We start from the raw sequence: 13492 nt of genomic DNA on the forward strand, positions 1-13492 counted from the left end.
ATTTTAGTTGATCTTGTTTGAAAGTTTTCCTTTCAGGTTCACCACGTGATGTTTCTGAAACTCCTAGAATGCAACTAGGATGAGAATCACTCTTTTCATTTGATTCAAACAATGAAAACTGTAACTAAAAGGAATAGAGCAATCATAATCTCTAAACAAAGAGCATAGGGCACATCTAATGCAACTTTTCCTATACCATTCCTACAAGCACACACAAACTTCTAAATGCATTATGCATGTTTTTCTTTTCATTCCTTTAATTTTTAGATGAATGTAAAGAAACTAAATGCACAAACAATCAATCAATGCTTTTCACAAGAAACGAAGACTTTACGACAATTTCTTTTTCAAAGAAATGAAGACTTTACGACAAATTCTTTTTCAGAAAAGTAAAGACTAATCAATGTAAACTAACTTTGGGATTGATTCGAAAATGATAAAGAAAACATAAAGAAACATTGAACAAACAAAGCCAAAGTGGGCATGGAAAAGAAATACTAATTTGGACTTCAGGGACAGAGAAACATTGACCATTCAACAAACAAGATCAAAAGAAAATTTGGAAAAAAATCAAGCAAAAGATGGGTTTTTTGGCTTGACAGGGACCAGAACACCCCTGAGTGGGAGACAGTGCATTGCAGAGCACTGTCTCTAAGCCAAGGGTGCTCTACAGTGCACTGTCCCCAGACCAAGGGTGCACTGGTAACAGAACATTCCTAGAATAGGCATTCGAGTGCAATTTTTTGACCAAAAAAGCTTCAAAATGACTGAAAAGAGATCAATGAAGTCAAGTAAAGTCTATGGGATGTAATATTATAAGGGTAAACTAGCAAGAACGATGGTTTTTCCATAGTATGGTCACCAATTTTTTATACGGAATTTATACCTACGTATAAGTACATCTTCCCTAAGTGGGTAGTTACACTTAGAACAAAAGAAGTAAAGATGTTTAACCTTTTCCTACTATTGAAAGACAAGATAAGGGAACCTAATTGTGATCCTTCGCTTCCTTTGATCTCCTTTGAATTGCTCCTATTGCTCCCGCTCAAACTGAATTCACTCAATGGGTACCTGCCAACATAAACAGAAGACGACAACAATCAAAGCATATGATCTATCTACTGTAAACAAATGGAATCGACAACATTTGAACATACATTCATCATAGATATGGACAAAAGTATGGGAAAAGGAACAAACAACTTTATTGATTGATAGAAGGAAAAGTTACACCCAATGTGGTTCGATCTCGTGTCACAAATCCAGCTTAGTCCAAACCCTCATCACACCAATGGCACATCAATCCAGCAGCATAACATTACTTGACAATGATTTCAAGTCTCAAACCAATAGTATCTCACTACAATATCCAAATTCCAGCCCCCTGACCACTATGATGAGTGGTCAAGTTATAGGGAAATGCAAGTGGTTTTATCATAAATGGGGCATTGAATGATTTTCCATAATTGGATAGTTAGTTTCCATGGAGAAAGGGATGAGAGGATATAGGGTTGAATGATCCATAACCTATCCAAAATCGAGCTCATAGGATGAGATAAGAGCTGGGCATCCTTCTAGAATGCTCTAGAATCAAGGAATATTCCTAGAATCCTATGTCAATTTCACTCATCCTCGCCCAACGCAGGTTAAAGTTGGCCTAAGTGCACTGTAGTGTACGTCTGAATGGGCCTGCCTGCTATGTAGAGCAGTTTCCCCTGACAAAGGGTGCGCTGGTGTGTCAAGGAGGCATTTCAGCAGGGTTTCAAGCTAGGAAACTTTTATGGATGAAAACATTCAATATGATGACTTGTCTAGGGCATGTAGCAACTGAATTAGGGTTTGATGAGCCCTATTTGTACTGATCTGATCGTCAATAGTGATGTGCCAAAATAGACCTGTAACATCTTCCCCCTGAAGCATGAAGTCGGAAATGATAATTCTGAGTGATATGCTTTATGATGTGATGAGGAGGATTTTAAGCAGACGTGACCTGCATTAATTACAATACATAATATCATGATATCTTTGAATTTTTCATGAATTGTTAAGGGAAGGCATACCCATACTCAGCATATAGACTTTTCATTACATGTACCTAAATCGTTAGTTGTCTACAGATATAGACCCATGATAGGATGACCATCCGTGTAAAGCCATCGTATAGATCATTTAGTACTCTCCTGAATTCGTAGCCCAGATGGATGAAACTAGATCCGGGGTCTTCTATCTTGTCCAATCGTTCGCTCAAGTATGAGTCTAACCATGTGAAAATGTGATCTGAAGTCGAACGTGGGAAAACATCATCTAATTACCAGTCAACGATGTAAGTTGTTAACAGATGCGAGAGAAATCACCGATAATGATAATGATTCTCAAGGTACTATAATACATTCTACATGGTGTGAATAGATGTTTTGATGTTGAACACCATACAAAGTCTTTCGGTCGAAGGCTTATGATGTCAACCTGTCACTGGAAGTGAGAAACTTTCCATTGATGTATGCAAGCCTTAAGGTACTGGAAGGGTGTTTCTAAGTCAACTTCCTCGATAATGTGCTGATGTTGACAAGAAGAAACTCGTCGTAGGAGGGCCTTGATGTATCCCCCATCAACAACACGAAAGGAGTGTAATGGTTTTGAAGACGGAATGTGACTGACAACAAAATGTTTAGAAATGGTGGTCATGAAAATGAAAGTTTATGAGTATTGCAAAGGATGAAGTTTACTGAGTGACTTCTCTTGAACAAGTTGACGACACTGAATGAATTGGCAGCATTGACCCAAAACCAAAGTGATGGATGGTCTGATAGACCATAGGTATGATAACCATCAAGTAGATAACCCAACCCAAATAGCCATAGAGATGAAGTGAAGGTTTCATGTTCAAGAGCAACTTGTTACCATAAAGTGATTTATCCCTTTTCCCATTTTCCCCAGTCATTGTTGACGAGTACCTCTTTATTTTTTTAAACAAGCTTGAGGAGGATAACATATGCTTGTAGTATAATTCCACCCTTCGAATGAATCCATCTCTATGTGATTTTTTAATGAGTCTAGCGAAGGTGAAACTCAATTTTGTCGCTATTTGATGCTTTAACTAGTTTACAACAATGAGAACTCGGTCATATTCATGTTTATAGAGTTTGAAAAGGGAAAAAGAGAAAACTCCACAAGTTATTTTTCATAAATTTGTCTCTCAAGTCTGAAAAAGTGTAAATAATACAAGAGAGAACCTATTGACCATGCTCAATCAATGTATTCCTTTTTAGTAACTAATCTATCTCAGTCCGGGAAAGGGTTAAACTTATACTGAGCAGATGTCATTTCCAATCCGTTTATGAGCTGAAAACGATAAGCGGTAGGCAATCTTTTCATATTTCGAGAGTCTAGAAAGAGCTTAAAGAGGACTCCAGAGGGATTCCTTTTTTGATGTTTAACAGAGTTCAAAAGGAGATAAAAGTATGTTCTATGGTAAAAAGTACAATTTACGATCATGCACATCAAATTCACTATGTCAGCTGTAAACCTGCTCAAAGAACCACCAAACGGATTAAACATACCTGTTTCATTTTACACAAGCTGGGCTCATTTTTTCACAAGCTTGAACCATGAAAAAACTATGCTTGAGATTGGCTTACATGCCCCCAGCACGATGACTCGATAATAGGTGCATGCCCCCCAAGCTTTACTACATTCACCTAAGTAGACTACTCGTGGCTATCAAGTGGATGGATTGAAGGTTCATTTACGAGACCAAGTGAAAGAATCCACTGGGGTTTTACAAGATCTAATCAAAGACTCGAGTTGGAACTTTCCTCCACGGGACCTTGTTTCGTTTTTTAATGAGCTTGACACAAGATAAGTAACTCTCCTCAGATTCCTTGTTTCATTTTTTTAAAAACTTGACACAAGACAAGGAACTATGCTCTGGGAATTGTTTCATTTTTTAATGAGGTTGAAACAATAAAAAAACTATCCTCATATTCCTTGTTTCATTTTTTAACGAGCTTAACACAAGACAAGGAACTATGCTCATATTCCTTGTTTCATTTTTTAACAAGCTTGACACAAGACAAGGAACTATGCTCATGATTCCTTGATCACGACCCATAAGAGGTCATGACTTCCAAGAGGTTCTCATCATATGGGAGAACAATGCTCTGGAAGGGATATGTAGCAAGGAATCCATTAGAGAGATCTGGTTCCAATGCCCCTAGTACATAATGCACAACATCATAGAATTGATAGTCAGTTGATGTAGGAATGGAACAGGTTGCCACATAATTGACCCATGGAGGGGAAGATACCTTTGGGACAAAAGGAACATTTAGGGAAGATGGTTGACTAGAAGCCATATTTGGACCAAGAAATGAAATCTGGTCAACAATGACAATTCTGCCTTCACGCAAGAAACACATCACTCAAAAGAGTGTTGGAACAATAGCTCCCATGTCATAAAACTAGTCGCGCCCAAGAATAAAATTGTAATCTAAAGGGCTTGGGACTACCATCACATTGAGATAAACAACTTTTCCTCCCAAAGAAATAGGCAATTGAGGAAGGATCCCTAATGGTTGACTAGTTCCTCTTGTAAAAGCAAACAGATTTTGGGTAACACGCACAAGTGGTGGCGAACCAAGCGCCTGCCAAGCAGTCAAGGAAAGGATACTCACAGATGCACCTTCATCTATAATAGTGCCAGATACAATCATACTATAAACCTGTACTATGATCTGAAAAGGCACATAAGAAGGAAGACGAAATCCTGCCAGTCGATTCCAATCAAAGGAAGTGACCAGCCTACTTGGAGGGGGTACCATAAGAATGGGAGAATTACCCCCTTGAGTTACGAGGATGGGAGGATTTTCCTCCTATCTTGATGGAACAGGAGGGTTTCCTCCAAGCTCATTGGAATCTGTAGAAACGAAAAGAACCTGAGTGGTATCATACTCACTCTCTACCGGAAAGGTACGATTAACTGAAGGTGAAATTGGGTCAACTATTTCCTTGACCAGTGATTGGTCAGGTATAGACTCATGGGATTCACATTCAGAGAGAGTGGGTTTGACCGACAGTTTATTTGGGTCAATCACTTCATCAACTAGTGAAGGATTAAGGGAGAGTCTCCTGTAACTATATGGAAGTCGTTGCGGAGAAGCAAGACGGTTATCCAACACTTTTTCGGTTTCATCCAGATAGGGACAAAGGTGAATGGGGTGATTTCCTCCGCATAACCTATAGGGAAACTTAACTTTACCCTTCTTTCCATGAGCTTTACTACCACTAGTTGATGGTGTATCACCAGCATGATCTCCAGAAGTTGATGACACAGGATGATGTGAACAAGAAGACCATTCTTCTAATATCTGAGGAATACCAAAACAATTTCGAAGAAGATGGTCTCCCATACAAAGTTTGAAAGGATATCGAAGTTTGTGAGGCTTATCGGATGGTTTCTCATCAGAAGTTAGATTTGAAGCAATGGTTGCTTGGTTGCCCCCTTGTTGAATTTTCTTCTTCTTCTTCTTCTTCCCTTTCTTCTTCTTCTTACCCACCTGGTTACTAGTGTCAATACTTTCACCAAGCGAAGAGGAAGAAGGGGAGGAAGAAACAACCAATGAAGAAGGTAAAGGGTCAACTTTAGGAACAATTGGAGGTTGATTTTGTCCAGTTGTAGGAATATTTAGTTGTGGGGCCAAGGAGGTCGAGAACAGGCATACGAGCAAGCTGATGGTAAGTCCCGGAAGGGACAATGTAGTCATATAAGGAGCACTAATATTTCCAAAAGGAGGAAAAGGACCAGGATTCCCATCAAAAGGAATTCCTTGATCGGTGGACTCTGGAGTTGTTGCCATATGTCTCAAGTTAAGATCAACTGGGAAGTGACGAGGAGGATGTCATCCGTAGCCAATTAATTTTATTTTAATCAAAATAACATAACAAAACAAAAGAGGGATAATCTAGACAAAAGGATTACCAAGTAACTGTGAACTGCAATATACTCCCTTAGTAAACCAAGGACTTAACATACATGCAGGCAATCTCCCCGAATGTTGTTTTCGGTGTATCACAGTGTACAAGGCAGCTGACTCGGTTATCTATGGATGGATAGAAACCTAATGTAGTCCTCCCAAATATACCCGAAAGTACATGGAGGCCCAATCCATGTTAGCAATGTCTAGTGCGAAACCGCACAGTGAGAGCATTCCTTTATACTTTTTGTACTATAACATCACCCGATATACCAGATAGTACGTGGACAAGCTACGATATACTTACGTACGTGGAATGAGGTATCACACTCAGAATGTACCACAGACCATTAGCAACAGTTGCTATGTTTAACGATGCCGGAACACATCTCTAGCCTAGACCTCTAAATGTTATGCGTTAAGTTACAATGATCCATTAGGTTAATTGAGATAAATTTTAGTTGATATTGTTTAAAATTTTTCCTTTCAAGTTCATCGCGTGATGTTCCTGAGATTCCTAGAATGCAACTAAGATGAGAAACATTTTTTACATATGATTCAAACAATGAAAACCGTGACTAAAAGGGATAGAGCAATCAGAATCTCTAAACAAAGAGAATAGAGCACATCTAATGCAAATTTCCCTATACCATTCCTATAAGCACACACAAACTTATAAATTCATTATGCATGTTTTTATTTTCATTCCTTTAATTTTTATATGAACATAAAGAAACTAAATGCACAAAAATCAGTCAATGCTTTTCACATGAAACGAAGACTTTACGACAATTATTTTTCAAAAAAGTAAAGACTAATCAATGTAAACTAACTTTGGGATTGATTCGACGATGATAAAGAAAACATAAAGAAACATTGAACAAACAAAGCCAGAGTGGGCATGGAAAAGAAATACTAATTTGGACTTCAGGGACAGAGAAACATTGACCATTCAACAAACAAGATCATAAGCAAATTTGGAAAAAATCAAGCAAAGGATGGCTTTTTTGGCTTGACATCGATCAACGCAGCCCTGAGTTGGAGATAGTGCGTTACAAAGCACTGTCTCTAAGACAAGGGTGCTCTGCAGTGCATTGTCCCCTAACCAAGGGTGCACTGGTAACAGAACATTCCTAGAATAGGCATTCCATTGCAATTTTTTGCCCAAAAAAGCTTCAAAATGACTGAAAAGAGATCAATGAAGTCAAGTCAAGTCTATAGGATGTAATATGATAAGGTAAACTACCAGGAACAATGGTCGTTCCCCAGTATGGTCACCAATTTGTTATACGGTATTTATACCTATGGATAATTACATCTTCCCTAAGTGGGTAGTTACACTTTGAACAACAAAAGTAAAGATGTTTAAGATTTTCCTACAATAGACAGACAAGATAAAGGAACCTACTTGTGATCCTTCGCTTCCTTTGATCTCCTTTGAATTTCTCCTGTCGCTCCCACTCAAACTAAATTCACTCAATGGGTACATGCAAACATAAACAGAAGACGACAACAATCAAAGCATATGATCTATCTACTGTAAACAAATGGAATTGACAACATTTGAACATGCATTCATCATAGATATGGAAAAAAGTATGGGAAAAGGAACAAACAACTTTATTGATTGATAGAAGGAGAAATTACACCCAATGTGGTTCAATCTCATGTCACTCATCTAGCTTAGTCCAAACCCTCATCACACCAATAGCACATCAATCCAGCAGCATAACATTACTTGACAATGATTTCAAGTCTCAAACTAATAGTATTTCACTACAATATCCAAATTCCAACACCCTGATCACTATGATGAGTGGTCAATGTATAGGGAAATGCGAGTGGTTTTGTCATAAATGTGGCATTGAATGGTTTCCATAATTGGATAGTTAGTTTCCATGGAGAAAGGGATGAGAGGATAGAGGGTTGAATGATCCATAGCCTATCCAAAATCGAGCTCATATGATGAGATGAGAGCTGGGCATCCTTCTAGAATTCTCTAGAATCAAGGAATATTCCCAGAATCCTATGTCAATTTCTCTCATCCTCACTGAGTGCAAGTTAAAGTGGGCTAAGTGCACTACAACGCAGATCTAAATGGGCCTACCTTCTATGCAGAGCAGTTGCCCCTGACCAAGGGTGTCCTGGTGTCTTAAGGAGGCATTTCAATAGGGTTTCAAGCTAGGAAATTTTTATGGATGAAAACATTCAATATGATGACTTGTCTAGGGCTTGTAGCAACTGAATTAGGGTTTGATGAGCCCTATTTGTACTGATCTAATCGTTAGGAGTGATGTGCCCAAATAGACCTGTAACAATTATGCATGTGACACTTGGGAAAGGAAATGGAAAACTTAAAACAACACTTCTACAAGCTAAAACAAAACAAAATGCTAATGGTCTTTCAATAAAACAGGTAAAACAACACTCTCACAAGCCAAGGAAACAAAAGCAACAAAAAAAGCAGCAAAAGACAAGAATAATAGGACTTACCCGTAAAAGTTTCATTGATTGTGCCTAAGGTTCCTAGATGTCCTCAGGAATGCCAAAGCTCCAAGATCTAATGTGCAAATGAGCTATGGTGGCGTCCATTAAATATATTTGATCAATTTGGGGTTTATGACGCGAAGGCCAAAAATCTAGGAAAAAGCGACACATGGCGACAATTTTCAAAAATAACTCAAGTGTAACTCCGACTGCTAAAAATAAATCCCTATTTTTTAGGGATGCTTTTTCACTTTTTTCTTTTTTCTTTTTCGGGAAAGGCTACCACGCATGCATGAAGAAATTGCACAGTTCCAGGGAGAATTGGGCAACTCACTGACACATGCATTGGGTAGTTGCTGAGGGAATGCATCTACCCAATTCCTAGGATGAGTGGCTTTGGCTGCTTCTCATGCTCTATGCAGTTTCCCAACTGAAGGGAGGCTTCCAGCTGGGTCTATGCAATTTTGAAGCCGAAGCTCACTATTGGCTTGAACAACGCATTTCTTGAGAGAAAGATGGTTGCCTTCTAGGATTGTGCATATCACCAAGGTAGGCCTAGAACTAGATTGCAACCAAGTGAAGAGGTCAGATTGTAGTTAGTTAGAAAATCAATTAAGAAAACACAAGTTGTAAAGAAAAATATAAAACTCAATGAAATCACAAGTACTTGGGTTAGTGTAAGATAAACCGCTGGTATTTTTAGGAGGGAGGCTCCAAAATAAAGCTTAGGAAAAATTTTGGAGGGATTTTGTAGCCACTACAACAAGTGGTCACTAAAAATCATATTCTTTCACCTCCTTCCAAGTATATCCAAGTTGGGGTACCTGGGGCATCAATTTCCTGAAAAGATAGCCCTCCAAAAAGTCTGATCTCCTAGGGTCTCCTACGTTATCCTTTCCTCAAGCTCTCCTCTAATTTTGAATCCATTCTTATGTTGGAGTTGGGAGAAAAGCCAAGTTCTAGCTCCTTGCCCTTGCAATAAGTAGATCTTGCTTATTGATAGAGGGTGGTAGCTTTAGCTCCCTTATGATGTCAAATTCTTCTTCTTTTACTTTTGAGAGTGTTCAACAAAGACGAGAAAAGATGAGCAGAGATGAGAAATGATGACATTTGCCTTGTCAATAATGATATATTTGATATGGTACATATGTTGTAGTCAATAATTTCTCCCAAGCTGAGAGGGATTGTTAAGTTGGCAACTCAGGGACAAATTCCTTCCTTTGGACAACATTCCTCATTAAGAAATACCCCTCCTAGCCCTTGGAAGAATTTAATTTGGTTAAGGACAAATGTATTTTTAAGGTGAAAACCGACATGTGCACAAAAACATAGGTCAATTTCAAAGAGAAATTGGCCACCCCTTGGAAGCATATGAATACAAGACAAGTCATCCTGATTTGGACACATCACTCACACATTCATTATTCTTATTTTTGAGGTTTGATCTTGTTGGGCCTCCAAAATTTCATCAACTTTTACCCACATTTCCATCATTTTACCCGCATTCTGTAACTTTATAACCTCATAAACTTACATTAAGTAACCATTTTCATGATTGTATGGGTTTATCATTATTATTTTCCAAGTCATTGATTTTAAGTATTTTAAGAGAATTTGTGATTAAATATTAGGAAATTAACATGTTTTCATATATATCTAAAAGTGTTATGAGTTTTGTGATATTGTAGGCCTACTTGGAGATTTTAGAAGTGTTCTATTTGGCCACCCAACCAAAAATTCGAATTTCAAATTCCAACTCATGAAGATTTGTGGAATAATTGTAGAATATGTGGATCATTAACTATGCACATTCAAAGGAGAAGAATCATGGATGAGAGAATTTTGAGAGGATTTGTATCTTATATTTTTAGGAGATTGGTTGTAACCACAAGAGATAAATGTGGATTTAGGAGAGATCTAAGGATCTATATTTATTGAATAGTTATCTTCAATTTTTGTATAAATAGGAGTGCACCCTTCATACGAAGGGTTGTTATTTGTTGTGAGTTATTAGTTGTAAAGTTGTGAGGTGTTAGTGTTAGTGTTAATTGCTAGTTGCTAGTTGGAGGTTCCAAGTTCCATCCAAGATGTGATTTGTAAAGTGAGGAAATAGAATTATTGTAATATTTTGTAACTCATTTTATGAAATACGTATTGCCACTTTGATCTCCAAGATGTGATAGTTGTTCAGTGTGCTTGTTGAGGAATGGAGGCCCCCCATCAACCACAGTTTGCCTACCTTTGTACATATTAGTAGCATTTTGTAATTATGTTATTTCATTTATTTCCAGCAAGCGTGATTTCAATTCTGCAAGTGCGATTTCATTTATGCAAGTGTTGTGTGATTTCAATTATGCAAGTGTGATTTTCGTTTTCAAGCAAGTGTGATTTCCTTTATGCAAGTGTGATTTCAATTTCTTTACATTCGAAATTAGATTGGATTGATTTAATTAACCTTGTAATTAGTTTCAATTACATTAGATTAATCTATTCTGATAAATAACCACCTAGTACATATAGTACATGTATACCTCATCAGTGTACGAACCTCAGGTTGACAATTAGTGATAGGGTTTTAACTCATAATTAAATCACCCAACACGTTGGCAGTGTTGTCGTGGAGGTATACATAGGTGTTATTTTGAAAGTTTAGACGACTCATTATAGTTGCATTCATTCTTATATGCATGGTTAAAAGCATATTAAAATCATTTAGGATACATATTAAGTTCCAATAATTTTTGAAAACTTGGTACTAATATGTGTGCACAACTGGAATTATCAACCAGTTGGAGTAATTCACAGACAATTAAGAGTTTGAAGAATGTCCTTCCAAGAACTTTCTCGAATCCTAGCAACAACTGGGATATCTGCTTCTCAAGAAGAGTATATTTTAACTGCATTCAGAAACTTGTCTATCTCTCCACCTCCACAAGAAGATCTTCAAGTCTCTTTTGATTCCTCTTGTCAATCTGTTGAAGATACTAAAGAATAATGCAATACTTTTGATGGGGAGAAACCACTGGAATCTAAGATTGAGGAATGCATAAAAAAGGAGGATATTCAATTTGATCTAAACCAAGAAAGGAATCAGGAATATCATGGCCTTATTGAAAGATGGTTCCAATCAAGGATCAAGTCACATCGCTCTTCCATTCTTCCTTACTTCTTGATTGCATTATCAAAACAACTAGTCTTTCATGATTTGATGTGTTTTAATGTATATTTTTCAAAACTAAACATGAATATATTTTTACTTATGTTACACACATGGTTATACTGGAAATATGCATACACTTGAAACAATTTTTCTATTTCCAGTAGAGTAGAGTAGGATATAATTAATGAATAAAAGCCAAGTTTGGTGATGTCTTCTTCTTCTTTTTTAAGTTAGATTTCATTTTATTTGAAATTTTATTTATTGGTGGTGTAGTAAGAGCCACCCAACTCACTACTCATTTGCAGGAAGATGTAGAAAGAGAAGGAATATTTATGAAGGAGGAGAACAAATAGAGTTTTGAGAGCCACAATTTGAAGGTAGAGATCAAACACTTTCACTTTGTCTTTTTAATTTCAGGTTCCAAATGAATAAATGATTTCAATATTGATGAGTATTCTCTTTTCTTACGCTTTCTGCGATCTGGAAGATCAGAAAAGAAAATTGAATAAACATGGATAAGAGATCTAAATTCATACTCAAAAATATAATAATAAGCTTTTACAAATATCAAATAAAAAAACTAATGTCTCCAATGAATCCAACGCTGTCAAAAACCCATGTTTTGACTCTTTTTGCACCTCATTTGGCCAAAAATTGAGTAAAATATCATTGTTTCAAGTTTTTGCCTAATTTTGCCGTTAATAATCCTACAATTCGAACTAAACCCGGCCTGTGCGCCCCACTTGCGAAAACTACACGCAGACCTGGCCTACATTCCCGATCCACAGTCAAATTTGTAGGACAGATAAAATCACCATTAAGCCCCAGTTCCGAATATTATGGTCACGTGGCACCATACGACCACCTTGGGTGCCTAAGATCCTAGGTCGAGGGACAATGGATATTTGGCCCCATTCCTTCGCTGCATCCATGGCCCTATGCAACCATGTGCCTTGGCGCTAGCCTCCTTTCATTCACGCGTTAGCACCTTAATTTTTTTTGGCACGGGCCGTGAATGTGGGCCGAGCTAAGGTCTAGCCATTGCCCCACCCCCCCTTGGTTCCGTAGTGTTGGAGGGCCATGAGCTAGGCCTTAGCCCGACCCTTTTCCCCAAATGCATGCCCGTTAAAAGTTAAATACATATTTGGAATGATTTATTAACAATAAAAATGTGTGGGAAGCTTGGTAAAGGTTCTCTGTTGGTAGGTGGGAGGTTGTGATTTTGATTCCCATGGAGGGTGGTTCGACCCTAAACAAATTTTTTTCCACCACGAGGAGGCCACGTGGAAACCAATGGTTGGTCCACGTGGCACTCCCTCGTTGGACCACCACACAAAATCATAGCTAATAAAAAATAGCCGTGTGTCAACCAATTAAACAATACCAAGTGTTAGCCATCCATTGGCCAATGAATGAACAATTAAACTTGCCTAGTCATGACCCAGTCAGTGTACGGACTGCTGACTAGGCATTCCTGCAACTCAAAATTCATTTTTTTAGTTGTTTCCCAAAATGAACAGAACATGATTCTAGGAGCATCTGAAGTCGGATTTCAGTGAAACGAATTGTGTTGGATTTAAGGCGATGAGATCTATGCTTTGGCGTTGGTTTCAAGTTGATCTAAGCATTTTGAATTTTGAGAATTTTCTTGATCCATGAGATCATGGACAAGGATGGAGTGCTAGAGAAAAATAAGAAATGAAGTTACGAACTCAGACTTTCATAAAAACCTAAAAATATTAAAAATCTAACTGTGATAATTGAAAAACCACCATCTAAGTCTAATTGCAAGTTGTAAAGCGATAAGGCAATGCAACGATCTAGTGTTTTTTTAGCTGTAGAATTGACACAATTTAGTAGCTTATGAAAATTT

The sequence above is a fragment of the Pinus tabuliformis genome, chromosome 5_2 (assembly GCF_031772625.1).
Source record: "Pinus tabuliformis cultivar Carrire ecotype Pingquan chromosome 5_2, CPIR1, whole genome shotgun sequence".
Classification (NCBI taxonomy): domain Eukaryota; kingdom Viridiplantae; phylum Streptophyta; class Pinopsida; order Pinales; family Pinaceae; genus Pinus; species Pinus tabuliformis.